The sequence below is a fragment of the Mobula birostris genome, chromosome 3 (genome assembly GCF_030028105.1).
Source record: "Mobula birostris isolate sMobBir1 chromosome 3, sMobBir1.hap1, whole genome shotgun sequence".
Taxonomy (NCBI): domain Eukaryota; kingdom Metazoa; phylum Chordata; class Chondrichthyes; order Myliobatiformes; family Myliobatidae; genus Mobula; species Mobula birostris.
In genome coordinates this window covers 214122773-214145298 of record NC_092372.1, presented here as the reverse complement: position 1 = coordinate 214145298, position 22526 = coordinate 214122773, and the positions used below count along the sequence as shown (strand labels likewise).

Here is a 22526-nt window from a genome sequence, read left to right as displayed (position 1 = left end):
TTTTATGGATGCCAAATTTTGATTCTAGAACTCAAAGCTTCTCTTATTTAACTTTACGGGAACTTTATCTCATTCACCAGCAGAGGCACTTTTGTTTCACTGCATGTCCTTCCTTCAAACTCCGAATAATATATTATAAGAATATTATAATGTCATAACCCTAGCAGAATCAGGTTTAATATCACCCGGATATGTCGTGAAATTTGTTAACTTTGCGGCAGCAGAACGATGCAAACGTGATAATATAGGGGAAAAAACTGAATTACGGTAAGTATGTATATGTATGTCAAATATTTAAATTAAATAAGTAATAATCAGAGTCATAGAGTAAGGTGGAAACAGGCTGACCACAGTGCCCACATTTAGTCCCTCTAAACCCTACATATTCCTAAACATAACCAACTCTCTTAAATATTATTCTACCTGCTTCAAGCACTTCTTTTGGCAGCTTATCCCTCCGTGCAAAGAAATTGCCCCTCAGGTCCCTTTTAAGTTGTTACTTCTCACCTTAAGCCTATTCCCATGAACCACTATAAGTTGTGGAGAAAAGTTCAAGGTTTCTTCAGGTAAGATAAGTTGTCCTAGGGCCCCTGTCAATAACTTTATCAGCATTTTAGAGTGCATGAAGATTCAAAAATGTTTTGAATTTACCCGTCAAACTGCATATTACAGTAATGATAAATATCTTAACAATGATCAGCACTCCAGAATTACCCTTTTCAGCCTGACAGCATGCTATATTTATTTAAAAATATAGCACAGTAACAGGCTCTTCCAGTCCAACGAGCCCTCACTGCCCAGGTACGCCCATATGACCTATTACCCTAATAACCTGTACACCTTTGGAACGTGGGAGGAAACCGGAGCGCCCAGAGGAACCCATGCAGATGTGGGAAGAGCGTACGAACTCCTTAAAGACCGCGGTGGAACAGAACTGGGGTTGTTGGCACTGGAACAGTGTTACGCTAACTGCTGCACTACCTGACCCCGGGGGCTGAGCCTGACTTACTTCTGCTTCGGTTTTGTAGATTTCGAGGTGGATGATGAGGCAAGCGTGTAGTCTGTGAGATGGTTCAGTCATTCCATCATGAACATAGGGGCTCAGTATTCACAATAGCATCCCAACTACTCCATCTATTTTGAGTGTCCATGGAACAGATGATGCTGGGAGTTGTTGGGGATGTTGCATTACACACACACACACACACACACACACACACACACACACACACACATGATAGGTGGGGATGTATATAGGGTAGAAGAGCATAGCAGAAGTGTCTAAAACTAGAGGGTATAGGATTTAGGGTAAAAGTAAGAGGTTCAGAAGAGATCTGGGGAGGAACTTTTTTTTAACCCAGAGAGTGGTTGGAACTTGGAATACACTACTTGACTAGGTGACGGAGGCAGAGACTCTCACAACATTGAAGAAGTATTTAGTGCTTAGAAGTAGGAGATACAGAAGCCTGAAGGCACACACTCAGCGATTCAGGAACAGCTCCTTCCCTTCTGCCATCCGATTCCTAAATGGAGTTTGAAGCTTTGGACACTACCTTACTTTTTTAAATATACAATATTCCTGTTTTTGCACATTTTTTAAATAATCTATTCCATATATGTATTTACTTGTTTTTTTATTATGATTTATTTTATTTATTATTATTTTTTCTCTCTGCTAATTTATGTATTGCATTGAACTGCTGCTGCTAAGTTAACAAATTTCACGTCTCATGCCTGTGATAATAAACCTGATTCTGACTCTGAGATAAGCATCTACTGTATGTAGCTAATATATTGATGAGTTCTGGAATTTCCAGGCATAGAACTTGATAGTTAGCATGATCATGAAAGGCTGAGGGCCCATTTCTACACTCTGTGACACTCTCTCTCTCTCTCTCTCTCTCTCTCTCACACACACACACACACACACACACACACACACACACACCCTTGTAGTCCTTGCATGTTTTGTATGTCATCTACACAGATTACTTTCACATCGAGATAGTACAAAGGAAAAGCAATAACAGAATGCAGAATATAGATTTAATGACAGAGAAATTGAAATGCAGGCAGATGAAAAGGTACAAGACTGTGCTGAGTTAGATTATAAGATCAAGAGTCCATCTTATTGTACAAATGGGCCATTCAGTAGTCTTATAGCAGCTTGTTAGCTCTCTTTGAGCCTGGTGGTATATACTTCAGGCTTTCGTATCTTTTGCCTGATAGAATGGGGGAAGGGGAGAGAGTCCAACATAGCTGGGATTTTTGATTACATTGGCTACTTTACCAAGGGAGCGAGATGCTTAGACAGAGTCCATGGAGGGGAGACTGGTTTTTGTGAGGTGTTAAATTGCGTCCACAGCTTTCTGTAATTCTCTGCTGACACGGGTGGAGCGGTTGCCATATCAAGCCATGATAGCATGTTTTCTGTGGTGTGTCTATAAACATTGGTGAGGGTCAATAAATCCTATTTATTTCTTTATTTCTTTATTTATTGAGATTCAGCAAGGAATAGGCCCTTCTGGCCCTTTGAGCTGCACTGCCCAGCAAACCCTGACTTAACCCTAGCCTAATCATGGGACAATTTACAATGGCCAATTAACCTACCAATTGGTACATCTTTGGACAGTGGGAGGAAACTGGAGCACCCGGAGGAAACCTATGCATTCCAGCAGGTTAATGTACAGACTCCTTACACTGATGTTGGATTTGAACTCTGAAGTCCAATGGCCTGGGCTGTAATATCATCGTGCTAACCATACGCTGGTTAAAGAATTCCATAAGATCTTATCTTATTTTCATTTTCTTCGTGCATTAACCTCGCAGGTTAAAGAATGTATCTTTGATTTCAGATTAGAGAATCTATCTCATATCTGTCAAGAGAGCAGCTTCTGTGACCTGGAATCTGGTTTGTAGCTGTAAAGGCCGTTTGAACAGACATCGCCTGCTGGGTCGGCACCTGAGAGTTTGTGCAGAAGGTAAAGGTCTTTGCTTAATATACTCCACCATTGGGAAAGATGTAGAGGAATTTGGGACGGGACTGACTCAGGTGGGTCATAGGGGAGGGAGGTGAGGGGTCATGGATCAAGGCAATCAGTAGAAGGCCCGACTCCCGCTGCCGGAAGTCACTGGTCATACCGGGACGCGGGCGGCAAGCGATCCGGACCTCGGAGGGACAACCTCCCGCCAACACCTTAACCTTTGCCCTCCACACACTTCCGCCCTCCGGTTACCATAGTTGCACGCCGGTTACCTCCGCACGGCCGTGTCCATGCCAAGATCAGCGTTGCTTTCACTCTTATCATTTCTCCCATCAGCAGACAAACCATTTGCTGAGAAATATGCAGAAATTGATTTTATGGATGCCAAATTTTGATTCTAGAACTCAAAGCTTCTCTTATTTAACTTTACGGGAACTTTATCTCATTCACCAGCAGAGGCACTTTTGTTTCACTGCATGTCCTTCCTTCAAACTCCGAATAATATATTATAAGAATATTATAATGTCATAACCCTAGCAGAATCAGGTTTAATATCACCCGGATATGTCGTGAAATTTGTTAACTTTGCGGCAGCAGAACGATGCAAACGTGATAATATAGGGGAAAAAACTGAATTACGGTAAGTATGTATATGTATGTCAAATATTTAAATTAAATAAGTAATAATCAGAGTCATAGAGTAAGGTGGAAACAGGCTGACCACAGTGCCCACATTTAGTCCCTCTAAACCCTACATATTCCTAAACATAACCAACTCTCTTAAATATTATTCTACCTGCTTCAAGCACTTCTTTTGGCAGCTTATCCCTCCGTGCAAAGAAATTGCCCCTCAGGTCCCTTTTAAGTTGTTACTTCTCACCTTAAGCCTATTCCCATGAACCACTATAAGTTGTGGAGAAAAGTTCAAGGTTTCTTCAGGTAAGATAAGTTGTCCTAGGGCCCCTGTCAATAACTTTATCAGCATTTTAGAGTGCATGAAGATTCAAAAATGTTTTGAATTTACCCGTCAAACTGCATATTACAGTAATGATAAATATCTTAACAATGATCAGCACTCCAGAATTACCCTTTTCAGCCTGACAGCATGCTATATTTATTTAAAAATATAGCACAGTAACAGGCTCTTCCAGTCCAACGAGCCCTCACTGCCCAGGTACGCCCATATGACCTATTACCCTAATAACCTGTACACCTTTGGAACGTGGGAGGAAACCGGAGCGCCCAGAGGAACCCATGCAGATGTGGGAAGAGCGTACGAACTCCTTAAAGACCGCGGTGGAACAGAACTGGGGTTGTTGGCACTGGAACAGTGTTACGCTAACTGCTGCACTACCTGACCCCGGGGGCTGAGCCTGACTTACTTCTGCTTCGGTTTTGTAGATTTCGAGGTGGATGATGAGGCAAGCGTGTAGTCTGTGAGATGGTTCAGTCATTCCATCATGAACATAGGGGCTCAGTATTCACAATAGCATCCCAACTACTCCATCTATTTTGAGTGTCCATGGAACAGATGATGCTGGGAGTTGTTGGGGATGTTGCATTACACACACACACACACACACACACACACACACACACACACACACATGATAGGTGGGGATGTATATAGGGTAGAAGAGCATAGCAGAAGTGTCTAAAACTAGAGGGTATAGGATTTAGGGTAAAAGTAAGAGGTTCAGAAGAGATCTGGGGAGGAACTTTTTTTTAACCCAGAGAGTGGTTGGAACTTGGAATACACTACTTGACTAGGTGACGGAGGCAGAGACTCTCACAACATTGAAGAAGTATTTAGTGCTTAGAAGTAGGAGATACAGAAGCCTGAAGGCACACACTCAGCGATTCAGGAACAGCTCCTTCCCTTCTGCCATCCGATTCCTAAATGGAGTTTGAAGCTTTGGACACTACCTTACTTTTTTAAATATACAATATTCCTGTTTTTGCACATTTTTTAAATAATCTATTCCATATATGTATTTACTTGTTTTTTTATTATGATTTATTTTATTTATTATTATTTTTTCTCTCTGCTAATTTATGTATTGCATTGAACTGCTGCTGCTAAGTTAACAAATTTCACGTCTCATGCCTGTGATAATAAACCTGATTCTGACTCTGAGATAAGCATCTACTGTATGTAGCTAATATATTGATGAGTTCTGGAATTTCCAGGCATAGAACTTGATAGTTAGCATGATCATGAAAGGCTGAGGGCCCATTTCTACACTCTGTGACACTCTCTCTCTCTCTCTCTCTCTCTCTCACACACACACACACACACACACACACACACACACACACACCCTTGTAGTCCTTGCATGTTTTGTATGTCATCTACACAGATTACTTTCACATCGAGATAGTACAAAGGAAAAGCAATAACAGAATGCAGAATATAGATTTAATGACAGAGAAATTGAAATGCAGGCAGATGAAAAGGTACAAGACTGTGCTGAGTTAGATTATAAGATCAAGAGTCCATCTTATTGTACAAATGGGCCATTCAGTAGTCTTATAGCAGCTTGTTAGCTCTCTTTGAGCCTGGTGGTATATACTTCAGGCTTTCGTATCTTTTGCCTGATAGAATGGGGGAAGGGGAGAGAGTCCAACATAGCTGGGATTTTTGATTACATTGGCTACTTTACCAAGGGAGCGAGATGCTTAGACAGAGTCCATGGAGGGGAGACTGGTTTTTGTGAGGTGTTAAATTGCGTCCACAGCTTTCTGTAATTCTCTGCTGACACGGGTGGAGCGGTTGCCATATCAAGCCATGATAGCATGTTTTCTGTGGTGTGTCTATAAACATTGGTGAGGGTCAATAAATCCTATTTATTTCTTTATTTCTTTATTTATTGAGATTCAGCAAGGAATAGGCCCTTCTGGCCCTTTGAGCTGCACTGCCCAGCAAACCCTGACTTAACCCTAGCCTAATCATGGGACAATTTACAATGGCCAATTAACCTACCAATTGGTACATCTTTGGACAGTGGGAGGAAACTGGAGCACCCGGAGGAAACCTATGCATTCCAGCAGGTTAATGTACAGACTCCTTACACTGATGTTGGATTTGAACTCTGAAGTCCAATGGCCTGGGCTGTAATATCATCGTGCTAACCATACGCTGGTTAAAGAATTCCATAAGATCTTATCTTATTTTCATTTTCTTCGTGCATTAACCTCGCAGGTTAAAGAATGTATCTTTGATTTCAGATTAGAGAATCTATCTCATATCTGTCAAGAGAGCAGCTTCTGTGACCTGGAATCTGGTTTGTAGCTGTAAAGGCCGTTTGAACAGACATCGCCTGCTGGGTCGGCACCTGAGAGTTTGTGCAGAAGGTAAAGGTCTTTGCTTAATATACTCCACCATTGGGAAAGATGTAGAGGAATTTGGGACGGGACTGACTCAGGTGGGTCATAGGGGAGGGAGGTGAGGGGTCATGGATCAAGGCAATCAGTAGAAGGCTCGAGAGGAGAGTTGGTTAGTGGAGTTGTGAGATACAATCAACAATGGGGTGGGATTAGTCAAGTAGGATTTATGATTATTGGCTAGAGAGAGGGTCAGTGGTTGAAAGATAGAGTGTGTAGTGAGAAAGACGAGGTTGGATCTGGTTAGAAGACCCGTAAATGAGTATTGGGGAGTTGATCCTTGAGCTGGCTAAAGAAGAATCTGAGTGGTGTTGGGCAATTGTTTGTGATAGAAAGGAGAACCAATTAAGTCAATTGCCCAGCAGCGGCTTCGGACCCCTTATGGAGTGTGGAAGCAAGTTCAAAGTGTGTAGAAAATTTTTGCTTAGATAATCCACAAAACTATGCATGACATGCACGTGCAATTGAGCATTATGAAAGCAATGTCTTAACTTATGTTGCATACTGGTGGACCCCTCTGAATGTTGGGGATTTGCTGTCGACATAATGAGAATTGCAGATCATGAAAGTCACTATTTTTCATAGAACTCAAAAAAGTGCTGCTACGTGATCCAATTTCTCGGCATATGTGTCCCCAAGCACCTTATAATATTGAGACTAAAAGTAAATACATTACTCCACATGTCATTCATCTAAACCATCGAAAGTAAACAAAAAAGGTAAGCTGAGAAATAGACTAAGCACTGTGGGGTGGACAAAGCAGACAAAGGGCAGGACTCACCAACAGAAGAATGTGGGAGAAGGATTTGAAGAAATTCCTTGGTTCCAGAAGTAGTTTTTTTAGTGATGTAATTTAAGGCTAAGAGTGCATGAGTATTAAGAATTATTTGATTTCAGAAAACGGTGATATTCTCGGAGACACAAATTCTGTAGATGCTGAAATCTGGAGTACAAGGCAGAAGCTGGAGGAGCTCAGCGGGTCGAGCAGCATCTAAATATGAAAGTGAAGACATTTTAAGAAGCGGGTTTACTGAAGTGTTTTTAAACAGTCAAGGTGTATGAATATCATGATATTTATTGTACAATGCCCAGTGTCCCTAAGAAGGTGTGACCATCTCATCTTGAAATGCTGGAGTTGTTTACAATTTGTTATTAAATAGGAAGGTTTAGGGCTTAAAATAGGACTTGAGAGACTGAGTTACAGAGACAGTTTGGACAGGTTAGAAATTTATTCCTTGGAGTGTAGAAGAATGTGTGTAACATCATGATGGGCACTGATAGAGTGAATGAACTCAATCCTTTTCCCTGGGTTGGGAAATCAAGAACTGGGGGCAGAGGTTTAAGGTTTTATAGGATCTTGAGATGCAACTAATTTTACACGAAGGGTGGTGTGTATGTGGGATGAGCTGCCAGAGGAAAAGGTTCAGGCAGGTACAATAACAACTTTGAAAGATACTTGGACAGATACATTGATTGGAAAGGTTTAGCAGGTTATTGGCCAAACGCTGGCAAATGGGACTAGCTTGGATGGAGCATCTTAGTCACAATGACCAGAGCCTATTTCTGTGCTGTATACTGTATGAATTCTGTGAACCTAGACCTAATATTGGGGGAAGTGATGTAGACAGCCTCAATTCCGCATGGTTTGTAACTTGTAGGTGATGGTGTGCTGCTGCTCTTGCCTTTCTAGTAGGAATAATTCACAAGTTTACTCCTAGGAGGAAATCTGCAGATGCTGGAAATCCAAGGCCACACACAAAATGCTGGAGGATCTCAGCAGGTCAGGCAGTATCTATGGAAAGGAATAAACAGTCAACGTTTATAGGGTGTCTGCAACTTAATCAAAGAGAAAAAGCACAAACTTTTTCTCAGATGTGATTATGAAGAATCTGGGGCATTATGGGTGACTTGGTGGTCCGGCTGATAAAACTGCTGCCTCACATCTCGGATTCATTCTGTTTGAGCAGAGTTTGCAGATTCTCTCTGTGGGCTTCCCCCACCCATTCAGAAGGAAAATAAGAAACTTTTTTTTTAAACCAAAGACTGGAGATTAGAAATTCTTCTATAAAGTAGCAGCAACCTTTTCCATTTGGTTAGATCCTTACTGAAGCAACACATCCCATGGCACCTCACAGGAGATTATCAAATAAACATCAATGCCAACAAAAATAGGGCTGATAGCAAAAAGGGTAGAGAAGTGTATAGTCATATACTTTAGTAGAAGGAATAAAGCCATAGACCTATTTTCTAAATGTGCAGAAAATTCAGAAATCAGTGATACAAAGGGATTTGGGAGTCCTCGTGCAGGATTTCCGAAAGGTTAACCTGCAGGTTAAGTCGGTAGTAAGGAAGGTAAATGCAATATTAGCATTCATGTTGCGAGGACTAGAATATAAAAGCAAGGATGTAATGCTGATGCTTTATGAGGTATTGGTCAGACCACACTTTGATTATTGTGAGCAGCTTTGGACCCCTTTATCTAAGAAAAGATGTGCTGCTATTGGAGAGGGCCCAGAGGAGGTTCATGAGAATAATTCCTGGAATGAAAAGCTGAGATGTGAGTTGTGTTTGGTGGCTCTGGGCCTGCAGTCACTGGAGTTTAGAAGAATGAGGGAGGATTTCACCGAAACTGGACTGAAAGTGTTATATGTGAATGCACGCAGTATAAGAAATAAAGCGGACGATCTTGAAATTCAGCTACAGATTGGCAAGTATGGCATTATGGCCATCTCTGAAACTTGGCTAAAGGATGGCTGCCATTGGGAGTTGAATGATACGGTGTTTCAGAAAGATAGGTTAGTAGGCGGGTGGGGGGGGGGTCTGGCCCTGTGTATAAGAAGTAATATTAAATCATTAGAAAGGAATGACATAGGATCAGAAGTCGTAGAGTCTCTATGGGTTGAGTTAAGAAATGGCAAGGGTTAGAAGGACCCTAATGGCAGTTGTATACTTGCCTCCAAACAGCAGCCAGGATGTGGATTACAGATTACAACAGGAGATAGAAAAGGCGTGTCAGAAGGGCAATTTCATGGTAATTGCTGGGGATTTTAACATGAAAGTAGATTGGGAAAACCTGGCTAGTACTGGACCTCAAGAGAGAGATTTTGTAGAATGTCTAAGGGATGGCTTTTTAGAACATCTTGTTGTTGAGCCCACTAAGGGATTAGCTGTGCTGGGTTGGGTATTGTGCAATAATCCGGAGGTGATAAGAGAATTTAAGGTTAAGGAACCCTTAGGGAACCGTGATCACAACAAAATTCCAATGTGTTGGTATTTCAGTGGAATAAAGGAAATTACAATGGCATGAGAGGGGAACTGGCCAAGGCTGACTGGAAAGGGACACTAGCAGGAAGGACAGCAGAACAGCAATGGTTGGAATTTCTGTGAAAAATGATGGAAGTGCAAGACAGATATATTCCAAATAAGAAGGAATTTTTGAATGGAAGAAGGACACTACTGTGATTGACAAGTGAGGTCAGAGCCAAAGTAAAAGCAAAAGAGAGGGCATACAAGGAAGCCAAAGCTAGTGGGAAGATAGAGGATTGGGAAGCTTTTAAAAACTTGCAGAAAGAAACTAAGAAGGTCATTAGGAAGGAAAAAATGAATTATGAAAGGAAGCTGGTAACTAATATCAAAGAAGATACTAAAAGCTTTTTTAAGTATATAAAGGGTAAAAGAGAGTTGAGGGTAGATATAAGACCAGTAGAAAATGATGCTGGAGATATTGTAATGAGAGACACAGAGATGGCAGAGGAACTGAATGCGTATTTTGCATCAGTCTTCACAGTGGAAGACATTTGCAGTATACCGGACCTTCAAGACTCAGGGAAGTGAAGTATGTGCAGTGAAAATTACGACTGAGAAGGTACTCAGGAAACTTAATGGTCTGAGGGTGGATAAATCTCCTGGACCTGATGGAATGCACCCTCGGGTTTTGAAGGAAGTAGCTGGATGAGAGATTGTGGAGGCATTAACAATGATCTTTCGAGAAACGATAGAGTCTGGCATTGTACCGGATGACTAGAAAGTTGCAAATGTTACTCCGCTATTTAAGAAGGGTGGAAGGCAGCAGAAGGGAAACTGTAGACCTGTTAGCCTGACATCAGTGGTTAGGAAGTAGTTGGAATCGATTGTTAGGGATGAGATTACGGAGTACCTGGAGGCACATGACAAGATAGGCCAAAGCCAGCATGGTTACCTGAAAGGAAAATCCTGCCTGACTAACCTACTGCAATTTGAATTGAATTGAATTATATCTTTATTGTCATTATTGTGGAGCAATGAAACACAGTTTAGCAGCTCAACGTTTTGCAGCATGACAAAGAATATATACATAAAATAAACTCTAAAACCTCAGGAGTGCAGTCCAAAATTAATAATATATGGATGGTGGGGTAGGACTATTGCACACCTGCCATTCCTGGAAGTGGATGCATTTAGCTGCCGCCATCTGAGGAGGGGGGCAGGAGAAGGGAAGGGGGTGTTATACATTTCACTGCTTGTGGGTAGAAGCTATTAAGGAGTCTCTTTGTTTTTGTCCTTAATGCTCTGTATCTCTTCCCAGAAGGTAAAGGGGAAAACAGGTGATGTCCAGGATGAGTGGGATCCTTTGAAATACAAGTAGCCTTCTTTTGAAGTCTGCCAGTATAAATGTCTCTGAGGGAGGATAATGTTGAGCCGATAACCCGCTCTGTTACCCTCACCAGCCGCTGCAAGTCCTTCCTGTTCTGTTCTGTGCAGCTGGCAAACCACACTGCACAGCAATACGTCAGGAGTCTCTCTATAGTTGTCCGATAGAAGTTGATCAGCAGGTGATGAGGGAGGAGAGCGTGCTTTAGCTTCCTTAGGAAGTAGAGCCTCTGTTGGGCCTTCCCCATTTTTTGAGGAAATTACAAACAGGGTAGAGAAAGGAGATTCAGTCAATTTGGTGTACTTGGATTTTCAGAAGGCCTTTGACAAGGTGCTTCACATGAGGCTGCTTAGCAAGATAAGGGCCCATGGAATTACAGTGGAGTTACCAGCACGGGTGGAGCATTGCTTGATCGGCAGGAAACAGAGAGTTCCACAGGGGTCGGTTTTGGGGCCGCTACTTTTTACGATGTATGTCAATGATTTGGACTACGATATTAATGGATTTGTGGCTAAGTTTGCCGATGATACAAAGATAAATAGAGGAGCAGGTGGTGTTGAGGAAACAGAGAGCCTGCAGAGAGACTTAGGTAGCTTAGGGGAATGGGCAAAGAAGTGGCAAAAAAGTTGGAAAGTGTATGGTCATGCACTTTGGTGGAAGAAATAAACGGGCAGACTATTATTTAGATGGGGAGAGAATTCAAAATGCAGAGGTGCAAAGTGACTTGGGAGTCCTTGTGCAGGATACCCTAAAGGTTAACCTCCAGGTTGAGTCGGTTGTGAAGAAGGCGAATGCAATGTTGGCATTCATTTCTAGAGGTATAGAATGTAAGAGCAAGGATATGATGTTGAGGCTCTATAAGGCATTCGTGAGACCACATTTGGAGTATTGTGTGCAGTTTCAGGCTCCTTATTTTAGAAAATTTATACTGACATTGGAGAGGGTTCAGAGAAGACTCATGAGAATGATTCCAGGAATTAAAGTGTTACCATATGAGGAACGTCTGGCAGATCTTGGGCTCTATTCCCTGAAGTTCAGGAGGATGAGGGGGGATCTCATAGAAACATTCTGAATGTTAAGAGGCCTGAACAGATTAGATATGGCAAAGTTATTTCCCATGGTAGGGGATTCTCGGACAAGGGGGCACGACTTCAGGATTGAAGGACGTCCTTTTAGAACTGAGATGCAGGGAAATTACTTTGGTCAGAGGGTGGTAAATCTGTGGAATTTGTTGCCATGAGCGACTGTGGAGGCCAAGTCACTAGGTGCATTTAAGGCAGAGATAGATAGGGCATCTTGAATAGCTAGGGTATCCAAGGGTATGGGGAGAAGGCAGGGGAGTGGGGCTGACTGGAAGAATTGGATCAGCCCATGATTGAATGGCGGAGCAGACTCGATGGGTCGAGTAGCCTACTCTGCTCCTATATCTTATGCTTTTATGGAAAATTGAAGGCCGAGATAGAGTGGATGTAGAGAGGATGCTTCTTCTAGTGGGGGACTCATTGGGTATATTTCAAATTGATGTTGACATGTTCTTGATTAGTAAGGGTGTCAAGGGTCACAGGAAGATGGCAGGGGAATGAGATTGAGATGGATTATAAAGCAGCCATGATAGAATGGTAGAGCAGACTCTATACGCTAAAGGGCCTAATTCTGCTCCTATATCCTATGGTTTTATGGGTGGGTCTGTACTCAAATGTAGGCCAGACTAGGTAAAAACATTAGATTTCCTCCCTGGAAAAGCTTAAGTGAACAGAGTGGGATTTTATAGTAATCCGGCAATTTTACATCAGTCTAGTGGATAATACAAAGATTTGTGGCTAAGTTTGTGGACGATATGAACAGACACCTCACCCCGCAAAAACTCATTTCAGGGAGGTAGCACCATCAATTTGTGGGAGACTCCCGGAACTTCCGGGAGAGGTGGGATGTCTGCAATAGAGTAGCTCCTTAACAGCTAGTCAGCTAGTTTAAATAACATTAGCTATGCTAATGAACGAATGAGGCCTGTTAAACTCACCTCAACATGTCTTTTACAGTCTTAACCCACCATGGGCAATAGAAAAGTCACTGTTGCAAACAGTGCAGCGAGCAACACTGTCATTATTTTTGACCCCTATTAGGCAGGAGTACACTTTAGTGTAGTCTGGGGTGACATACGTTTTATAATTTCCTTTTTTGGAACACTCTGCCATGGCGTGCTCTCGCTCGCGCTCTCCTCTCTCGTGGTCACTCGTGCACTCTCTCGCTTGCTTTCTCTCGCTCTCTCGCGCTCTCGCTTGCTTTCTCTCTCGCTCGCGCGCTCTTTCGCGCTCTCTCTTGCTCGCTCGCTCTCAAAAAAATTGATTTCCGTGATATTGTATATAATTTGCGGGCATCAGGGAGCCACTATTCATATGTAGGAGACTCCCGGAACTTCCGGGAGAGGTGGGATGTCTGTATGAAGATAGGTGGAGGAGGTACAGGTAGTTCCAGTTAAGATGCAGCTGCTGACCGAATGCATGCCACAGCTTCTGGTATCAAAAAGATAAGAAATCTGACTAAAAACAAGCAACTTTTCTCTGGTATATGATATTAAGTTCTTGCTGTGAACAATGAAGGGGTGAGTAATAGCAAAGCGAGTTCGGGGGATGAACCAAGATGGTTTGTTGCAGAGTCGTCTCTGTTGGAGTTCCGATGCCCATACAGCTGGCCCGAGAGCGAGGTTGGATCACTCTGGGCACTGAAAGAAGCCAAGGCCAGGGCAGAGCAGTAATGATGCTCGTTCAACTGGTCTGGGAGTGAGGTTGGATTGCTCTGGGTACCGAAAGAAATCAAGGCCAGGACAGAGAAGTTCTGATGCTCATTGAACTGGCCTGGGTGCGAGATTGGATCGCTCTGGACAGTGAGCTGAATCGAAGAGCTTGAGAGCAGCTTCGGGCTGGGCAGTGGAATCTAGGCCTGGAGTGAATTGCTGGGCAGATTAGTGTAGCCCTGTGCCTGGGACCTAGTGCGAGATACAATTGAGTCATTTCAAGCACCACCCCAGATTGCTGATTTCGCTCGCTTTCTGCAATGTTCACTCCTCTCTCCAGGGCGAACAGCCTTTCATTGTTTCATTGTTGGGTCAATTTAAATGCTGGCCCAGTTAGACTGAAAAGAAATGGTGTCAATTGAGACGAGAGCTGATTTTGCTTGTCCTCCGCGACGGTCACCTCCATGGTGCTGAGGTTATGAAGGCTGACTCGGCTGCTGTGCTCCGTGCCCGTTAATCTGAAGAACTGATGGGCGAGGTTTTGGACCTAATCTGGGCTGCTCTGGGGTTCAGATCTGAGGACTCAATTTTGGTTTGGAATGCTGTTGTTCACTTCAATTGTTTGCATGATTTGTATATTTTTTTCTTTCTCTTGTACATAAAGTCTGTAATTTTTTTTCTTTTAAATGGGTTCTTTTGAGTTTTTTGCTTTGTGGCTATCTGTGAGCAAGTAAATCTCAAGGTTGTATAATTTATAAATTCTTTGACAATAAATGAATCTTAGATCTTTAATCTTATTGAAAAAACATTGAATTTGCAGAAGGACTTGGACAGATTATTAGAACAGGCAAAGAAGTGGCAGATGGAATACAGCCTCCGGAAGTGTATGGTCATACACTTTGATAGAGGGAATATAGGAGTAGTCTATTTTCTCAATGGGGAGTGAATCTAAAAATTGGAAGTAAGTGGAAAGGGATTTGGGAGTCCTGGTATAGGATCCTCTAAAGGTTAACTTGCAGGTTAAGTCAGTAGTACAAATAGCAAGAGAAATGTAGCATTAATTTTAAGAGGTTTAGAATATAAAAGCATGGATTAGGCTTTATAAGGCATTGGTCAGACCACATGTGGAGTATTGTGAGCAGTTTTAGGCTCCTTATGTACGAAAGGATGTGCGGGTGTTGGAAAGGGTCCAGAGGAGGTTTACTAGAAGGATCGTGGGAATGAAAGGGGCATTTGAGAAGGCCTAGACTGACAAGGTGTTCGGTGATGGCCCAAGTGCGGAGGGAGAGACAAGGCAGAAGAATGAGCAGTTCACTGAGGTTTAATAAGAACTGTACAGGACCAAGGAAAAATAATAAATGCAAAGCCAACAGGGCCTCTACTTAAAATTCTCAAACTAAAACCTAACAACGTCATTGCAGTTTAGAATCAGTAACTTAGTACTAAATTAATGCCACTCCTTTGTGGCATCAATCTAAATTGTAATCTTCTTTCCGGGAACATGGACTAAGGAAGCAGGGAGTGTTGCCGTCACTGCTTTGGCCAAGACTCAACAAGACTGAAATGAAAGGAAAGGAGTTAAATACAACCACATTGAAACACTATTTGGCTGGAATGTATACGCTCACGAGTGTGCTTGGTGACCCTGTTAGGGCACACAGGCTCTCCAACGAGTCCACGGTTGTGACAGGGCAGCTTCTGAGGTGCCAGGGACCTGAGCTCGCTGAAAGTCCCGGATGAGAGAATTGGCCAGGATGTCATGGGCTGGAACTCAATAATGTTTGTCAGGACCATAATCCCTCCCAGTACATGAGATATTGGACCATGTCCCACATCCAGCAAGATGGCAGGAAATGCCACATAAAATAGACCAGGCACCCATCCACCAAGTGGTAATGAGGGGAGGGGTGTGTAACTGGAGCAAAGGGGGGAGGAAGTCACCAGTGCGAGCTGGGAAACATGGATCACTGGGTGAATCTTCATTGATGATGACAGGCATGGTCTGTATGAGACTCTGTTGATAGCTTTCTCCATTACGAATGGTCCCACACTGCAGCTCTCAACTTTCAAAGGAAGATCTCTAGATGCCAGCCGGACTTTCTCACCTGGCTTGAGAGGCCTTGCCTGATGGCAGAGCCCAACACCCTGCCAGGCATATTGTTTCTGAGTGTACAGCAGCGAAGCACTGGCCCATCTCTACATGTACTTGTATTGTCGGACCAACTGTTCAGCAGCAGAAACACCAATGCCAGTCTCTTGGTCAGGGAGGAGCGATGGCTAGAATCCCTTCTGGTATTTAAAGGGGGACATGCCAGTGGAGGATGATTGGGGGTTACTGTGGGCAATCTCTGCCTAAACATTCGGGAGCTCCAGGTCATGTGTTTGGAAGAGACAAGCCAGCACAGGATTGTCCCCAGCTCCTGATTCACTCTCTTAGTCTGGCCATTAGATTGGAAAAGGAAACCTGATGAGAGGCTGGCTGTGACTCCCAAAAGAGAACTGAAAGCCTTCCAAAAATGAGAAGTGAAATGTGGTCCTCGATCAGCCTGAACTCATACCTGAACAGGAGGCTGGTTGTTTCATGAGCTGACGGGAGCTTGGGGAGAGCAATGAAGTGGGCAGCTTTGAAGGACCCAGTCCACAGCTACCAGAATGGTAGTGTTGCCAGTAGATGGGGACACTGCAGAAATGAAACCCACCGAGAGGTGGGACCAGAGGTGGTGAGGCACAGGCAGCAGTCAGAGCAGACTCGCAGGGCGGTGACGTGATATCTCGTTCTGGGTGCAAGTGGGACAGGCAGAGACAAAGTTGTGAATGTCCTGGGATATAGACAGCCACCCATGTCATCTCTTTATAAATTCCAGAGTCCGTGGAATGCCCGGATGGCCAACCGGACAGGAAGAGTGACCCCACTCCAACACTCTGGGGTGCACAGCAGCAGGACAAACAGCTGGTTGGGAGTTTCCACATCTGGGCCTGGATTGGACTGCTGGCCTGGATCCTCTGTCTCTATTCCCAAGTCACTGGAGCAGCAATGCACGAGCAAGGAAGGATGGGCTCAAGAATGGTGTTGTCCTCAGAGATGTCAAACTGGTGGGAAAGAGCATCGACCTTGGTACTTTTGTTATCAGGATGGTAGGTGAGGGTGAAATTAAACCAGGTGAATGTGCCTGGTGGAAGTTGAGTCTCTTGGTGTTCTGACTGTAGGAGATGTTCTGGTGCTATATTCATACCAGAAAGGTACTCTGCCCCCTTCAGCCAGTGTCATGATGCTTCAGGGTCTCCTTGGCAGCCAAAAGTTCTTGGTTTCCGACATCATAGATAAACTTAGCAGGAGTCAAGCAATGGGAAAGAAAAGCATAGGGGTGCATCCGAATATCTACAGAAGAGTGCTGGGAGAGTACAGCTCCTACGCTGATATCTGATGCATCAACCAATAATGTTCTGCAGGGGTCAGTGTTGGGACCTCTTCTCTTTACGTTGTATGTCATGACTTGGACGATGGAATTGATGACTTTGTGGCTAAGTTTGCAGACAAAACAAAGATAAGTGGAGGGGCAGGGAGTGTTGAAGAGGCAGGGAGGCTGCAGAAGGACCTAGATTAAGAGAATAGGCAAAGTCATGGCAGATGGAATAGAGTGTCGGGAAGAGTATGGTCATGCACTCCGGTAGAAGGAATAAGAGCGCAGTCTGTTTTCAAAAAGGAAAACATTAAGAAATCCAAGGTGCAAAGGGTCTTGGGAGTCCTCGTGCAGGATTCCCTGAAGGTTAACTTGCAGGTTGAGTCGGTGGTGAGAAAGGCAAATGAAATGTTAGCATTCATTTTGAGAGGAATCGAATGTAAAAGGAAGGATTAAATCTTGAGGCCTTGCTTAGAATATTGTGAGCAGTTTTGTGCCCCTTATTTAAAAAAGGATGTGTTGACGTTGGAGAAGGTTCAATGGAGGTTTATGAGAATGATTCTGGCCATGAAAGGTTTATCATATGAGGAGTGTTTAATGGGCCCATACTCGCTGGAATCTCGAAGAAAGAAGGGGGATCTGATTGAAACCTATCAAATGTTGAAAGGCCTAGATAGAGTGGATATGGAGAGGATGTTTCATATAGTGAAGGAGTCAAGAACCAGAGGGCACGGCCTCAGAATAGAGGGAGGAGGCAGGGGTGAGGTGTCATTTAGTTCTGAGAATGCTAAGTCTACTTCACTTGTCTATATGAATCCAGCAGAGGTCCACTCGTTAAGAAAGGAAGAAGGCAGCAGAAAGGAAATTATAGACCAGTTAGCCTGATCTCAGTGGTTGGGAAGATGTTGGAGTCAATTGTTAAGGATGAAGTTATGGAGTACTTGGTGACACAGGACAAGATAGGACAAAGTCAGCATGGTTTCCTTAAGGGAAAATCTTTCCTGATGAACCTGTTGGAATTCTTTGAGGAGATTACACGTAGGATAGATAAAGGGGATGCAGTGGATGTTGTATATTTGGATTTTCAGAAGGCCTTTGACAAGATGTCACACATGAGGCTGCTTACCAAGTTAAGAGCCCATGGTATTACAGGAAAGTTACTGGCATGGTTAGAGCATTGGCTGATTGGCAGGACGCAGCAAGTGGGAATAAAAAGATCCTTTTCTGGTTGGCTGCCAGTGACTAGTAGTGTTCCGAGGGGTTGGTACTGGGATCACGTCTTTTTATGCTGCATATCACTGATTTAGATGATGGAATTGATGGCTTTGATGCCATGTTTGCAGATGATACAAAGATTGGTGGAGGAGCAGGTATTGTTGAGGAAACAGGCTGCAGAAGGACTTAGGCAGATTCAGAGAATGGGTAAGTAAGTGGCAAATAAAATACAATGTTGGAAAATGCATGGTCATGCACTTTGGTAGTAGAAATAAATGTGCAGACTATTTTCTAAATGTGGAGAAAATGCAAACATCTGAGATGCAAAGGCACTTGGGAGTCCTTGTGCAGAACTGCAGAACACCCTAAAGGTTAACTTGCAGGTGGAGTCAGTGGTGAGGAAGACAAATGCAATGTTAGCATTCGTTTCAAGAAGTCTAGAATACAAGGGCAGGGATATAATGCTGAGGCTTTATAAGGTAGTGGTGAGGTCTCACCTTAAGTATTGTGAACAGCTTTGGGCTTCTCATTTGAGAAAAGATGTACTGACATTGGAGCGGGTTCAGAGGAGGTTCACAAGGATTACAGGAATGATAGGGTTATCATATGAGGAACATTTGATAGCTCTGGGTTTGTACTCACTGGAATTTAGAAAGATGAAGAGGGATTTCATTGGAACCTTTGGAATGTTGATTAGATGTGGAAGGGATGTTTCCCATGGTGGGGGACTCTAGGACAAGAGGGCACAGCCTCAGGATAGAGGGGCATCCATTTAAAACAGAGACGCAGAGAAATTTCTTTAGTCAGAGGGTGGTGAATTTGTGGAATTTGTTGTCACATGCAGCTGTGGAGGCCAGGTCATTGGGTGTATTTAAGGCAGAGCTTGATCGGTTCTTAGTTGGACAAGGCATCAAAGATTACAGGGAGAAGGCTGGGGAATGGGGTTGAAGAGGGGAAATTAGGATCAGCCATGATTGAATGGTAGAGCAGACTTGATGGGCCAAATGGCCTAATTCTACTCCTATTTATGGTCTTATGGCCTTCTTGGTGAGTGCATTTAAAGGAGTCATGATGGAACTGATGCTTCTGATGAGGCAGTGGTAAAATTTTGCAAACTGCATGAAAAATCGCTTCTGCTTGACCATAGTTTGTTTGAGCCACTCTGTGGCTGCCTGAACTTTACATGAGTCCATTTGAACACCGGAAGGGGTGAAGATGTAGCCCAAGAATGACACCTGCTCTTTGTGGAACTCACACTTCTTCAGCTTATCATATAAGTTGTTCTCGAGGGGCCATCTGGGAACTCTCCAGACATGCTGGACGTGTTCTTGGTGAGAGCAGGAAGAAATAAGAATGTCTTCCAAATACACAAAAGCAAATTGTTTCAACATGTCTCGGAGCACGTTGTTGACCGGGGCTTGAAAAGCAGTAGGGGCCTTGGCCAGACCATATGGCATCACGGGGTATTCATAGTGTCCAGTGGAGGTGTTGAGTACTGTCTTCCACTCATCCCCTTTGCTGATACGAACTAGGTTGTAAGCATTGTGCAGATCTATCTTGGAGAATATGATTGATGCTTGGAGATGTTCAAACACAGATGCACGCAGGTGAAGAGGGTAGCGGGTCTTCACCGTGACATTGTTGAGGGGCTGATAATCAAGGGCGGGATGAAACTTGCCATCCTTCTTGCTGACATAAAAAGAAACCCGGCAAGGTTGACAGTCATATAAATCCCAAGGCCAATGCCTCCATGATATATTCTTCCATGGCCACCATTTCAGGAAAAGAGCTGGCCTCAGGGAGGACTAGTTCCATGTAAGAAGTCAATGGCATGGTCTCATGGCTGGTGTGGAGGCAGGGAAGTGGCTTCCTTCTTACTGAAGACCTCAAAAAGGTCAGCTTTTTCATCTGGAGCACAGACACAGACATCCCACCTCTCCCGGAGGTTCCGAGAGTCTCCCGCATATTGATAGCGGCTCCCTGATGCCGGCAAATTATATACAATATCCCGAAATCGATTTTTTAGAGAGGGAGAGGGAGAGGGAAAAAAGAAAGAAAGTAAATGAATGAATCCTGCTTGATCTCTCTTTGTGCTAAGTAAACCTATTAGTTTTCTCTGTGGGCGGGCGTTACAGTCGACCTCTCTCTCTCTTCCATACTCCATCAGTTCAGTTACTGCCGTCTGTAATGACGCTGAAATGATCTGGACAACTGTCAGTGATGAAGTACAAAAGCCTGGCAAAGAAATTCCCAAGGCTGGCGGTGACAACCTGACTACGTGAGGCTGTCCTATACGGGCGGGGCGAGTTGGCGTTTTAAAGGGGATTAAAGCAGGGTTTAAATTGGAGCGAAATTCCAAAATTGTCCGCTAAGACATCTTTAAAACGCGCTTGCAGCAAGCAAATTCTTCAGGGTTTTTTTCCTGAAACACTTCCACTTACAGGTACATCGAAGCCCACGATGGGCTGGGTTTAAGCACAGCCATTTTCAGAAGAAAAACCGATTTTAATAAATACCCGGCCCCCACCGAAGTCTCGTCATTAGGACAGCGAACTGTTTACCTGTGCTACGCACTTTATATGGATTTTGAATTACACTTTATTAAATAATATGGTTTTATGTGGTGTGTGTGATATATGTATTGTGGCTACACCGTGGTCCGGACAGAGGTGGTTTCGTTTGTGGACAATCAGCCAGATGACAATAAACTTGAACTTGAAGATACAGAACTTCTAAATCACTCATTTAAAATCCCCCATTTCGATGTAAAAAAGTAAGTTCTGATCCCGACTATTGCAGGCAATGTGTGTGTGTGTGTGTGTGTGTGTGTGTGTGTGTGTGTGTGTGACTACGGACGTATATGCGATCGGACGTTGTCTGAATGGATGTTAAGCGGCGCACACCTGTAATAAGGATACACTTATGCTTTTATTTCTTTTAGGGACCACAACATATTAGGGAGGCTAATCGCAGGGAAGGCTGCTCAAGTATTTCACAGTTCTTTTCAGCAGAAAACCAAAGTCTGACAGAGAAGGTCACTAGAGCTGAGTTGTACTTTACATCTTTCATCGTTGAGCATAACCTGCCATTCCAGGTGTGTCAGCACACAGGCAAACTAGTCAGGAAAATGTTTCCTGATTCAGAAATAGCAAAAAACTATGCCTGCTCATCAACCAAGACAGCAGCTATTGTGAACATGGCACATTAAGACAGAATTCAGAAGTCAGCTGTCTCACAAAACACTTGTGAATCTGATGTCTTGCAAGATTAACAAATTCATTGACACAGACTGCTATGAGGTTGAGACTTCCGGTTGAGACCTCCCTGAAATGAGTTTTTGCAGGGTGGGATGTCTGCAGACGGGTCTACACTAACAATTGGCACAGGAAAGGATACACTGATAGGGGCTTGAGCTGGAACCATGAGGCTGACATGCCATTCCCTGCTCTTTGTACACCAATCGATCCACATGTTGTGTCAAGATAGCCAGCAAAGAACAAGACCCAGCTGCATCAACAAGATAGAAGGAGAGATATTCCCTATGGTTGTCTTCTAGCACAAGATGCCGGGGTTCTGTGGAAAGGTAAAGGTGGATCTTGCCGCTGCCCATAGACTGACTATCCAGATCTTTGTCATTGATATTCTCTCTGAATTGCTGAGTCCGAACTCTCCTTTGAACCAGGGAGATGTCCACGAGGTTCCCGGCTGCCCGGAGTCAATAAATGCCTGAAACACATGGATCTAGATGCCCCACAACAAGGAAGCTGGAAGCATTATGCAATTAGGGGAAGATGCTTGCAGCAAGAGGTATTTTCTTTTACTGGGTGCTTGGGACATGATGCCAGAAGTGTCCTGGATCACCAGGATAAAGGCTTTCCAGGGCTGATTTCAACCTTCCTTGGGTAGGTGCATGTGCTCCACCTGCATAAGCTCCTCCGTGGACTGTGTATTTGGTGATGAGGGAGAGGGTGAAGAAAGGTGGTAATCTAAAGAGTAGGAAGCTCAGGCATTCTTGCCCTCACCACTCAGTTGCCTGGTTCTTCATTCAAATGGCCAAATTAACAGGTCATCCAGGCTGTCCTGCTTGTCAGACACTGTGACCTCTTGCTAGACCCCTGTGCTTAGTCCACACTGAAAGCAGTGATGAGGGATCTCGCATCCCACCCTGTCTCAACCAC

General features: G+C 43.7%; 1 long non-coding RNA gene across 1 annotated transcript; it reads left to right on the top strand.

Annotated features, from left to right (window-relative positions):
- Positions 1-178: 178 nt before the first annotated feature.
- LOC140194787 (uncharacterized) lies at positions 179-17032 on the top strand. Its single transcript, XR_011885293.1, has 4 exons — positions 179-267; positions 2856-2981; positions 6213-6338; positions 16597-17032. It is a non-coding gene; the product is annotated as an uncharacterized lncRNA (long non-coding RNA).
- The last annotated feature ends 5494 nt before the right edge of the window (positions 17033-22526 follow it).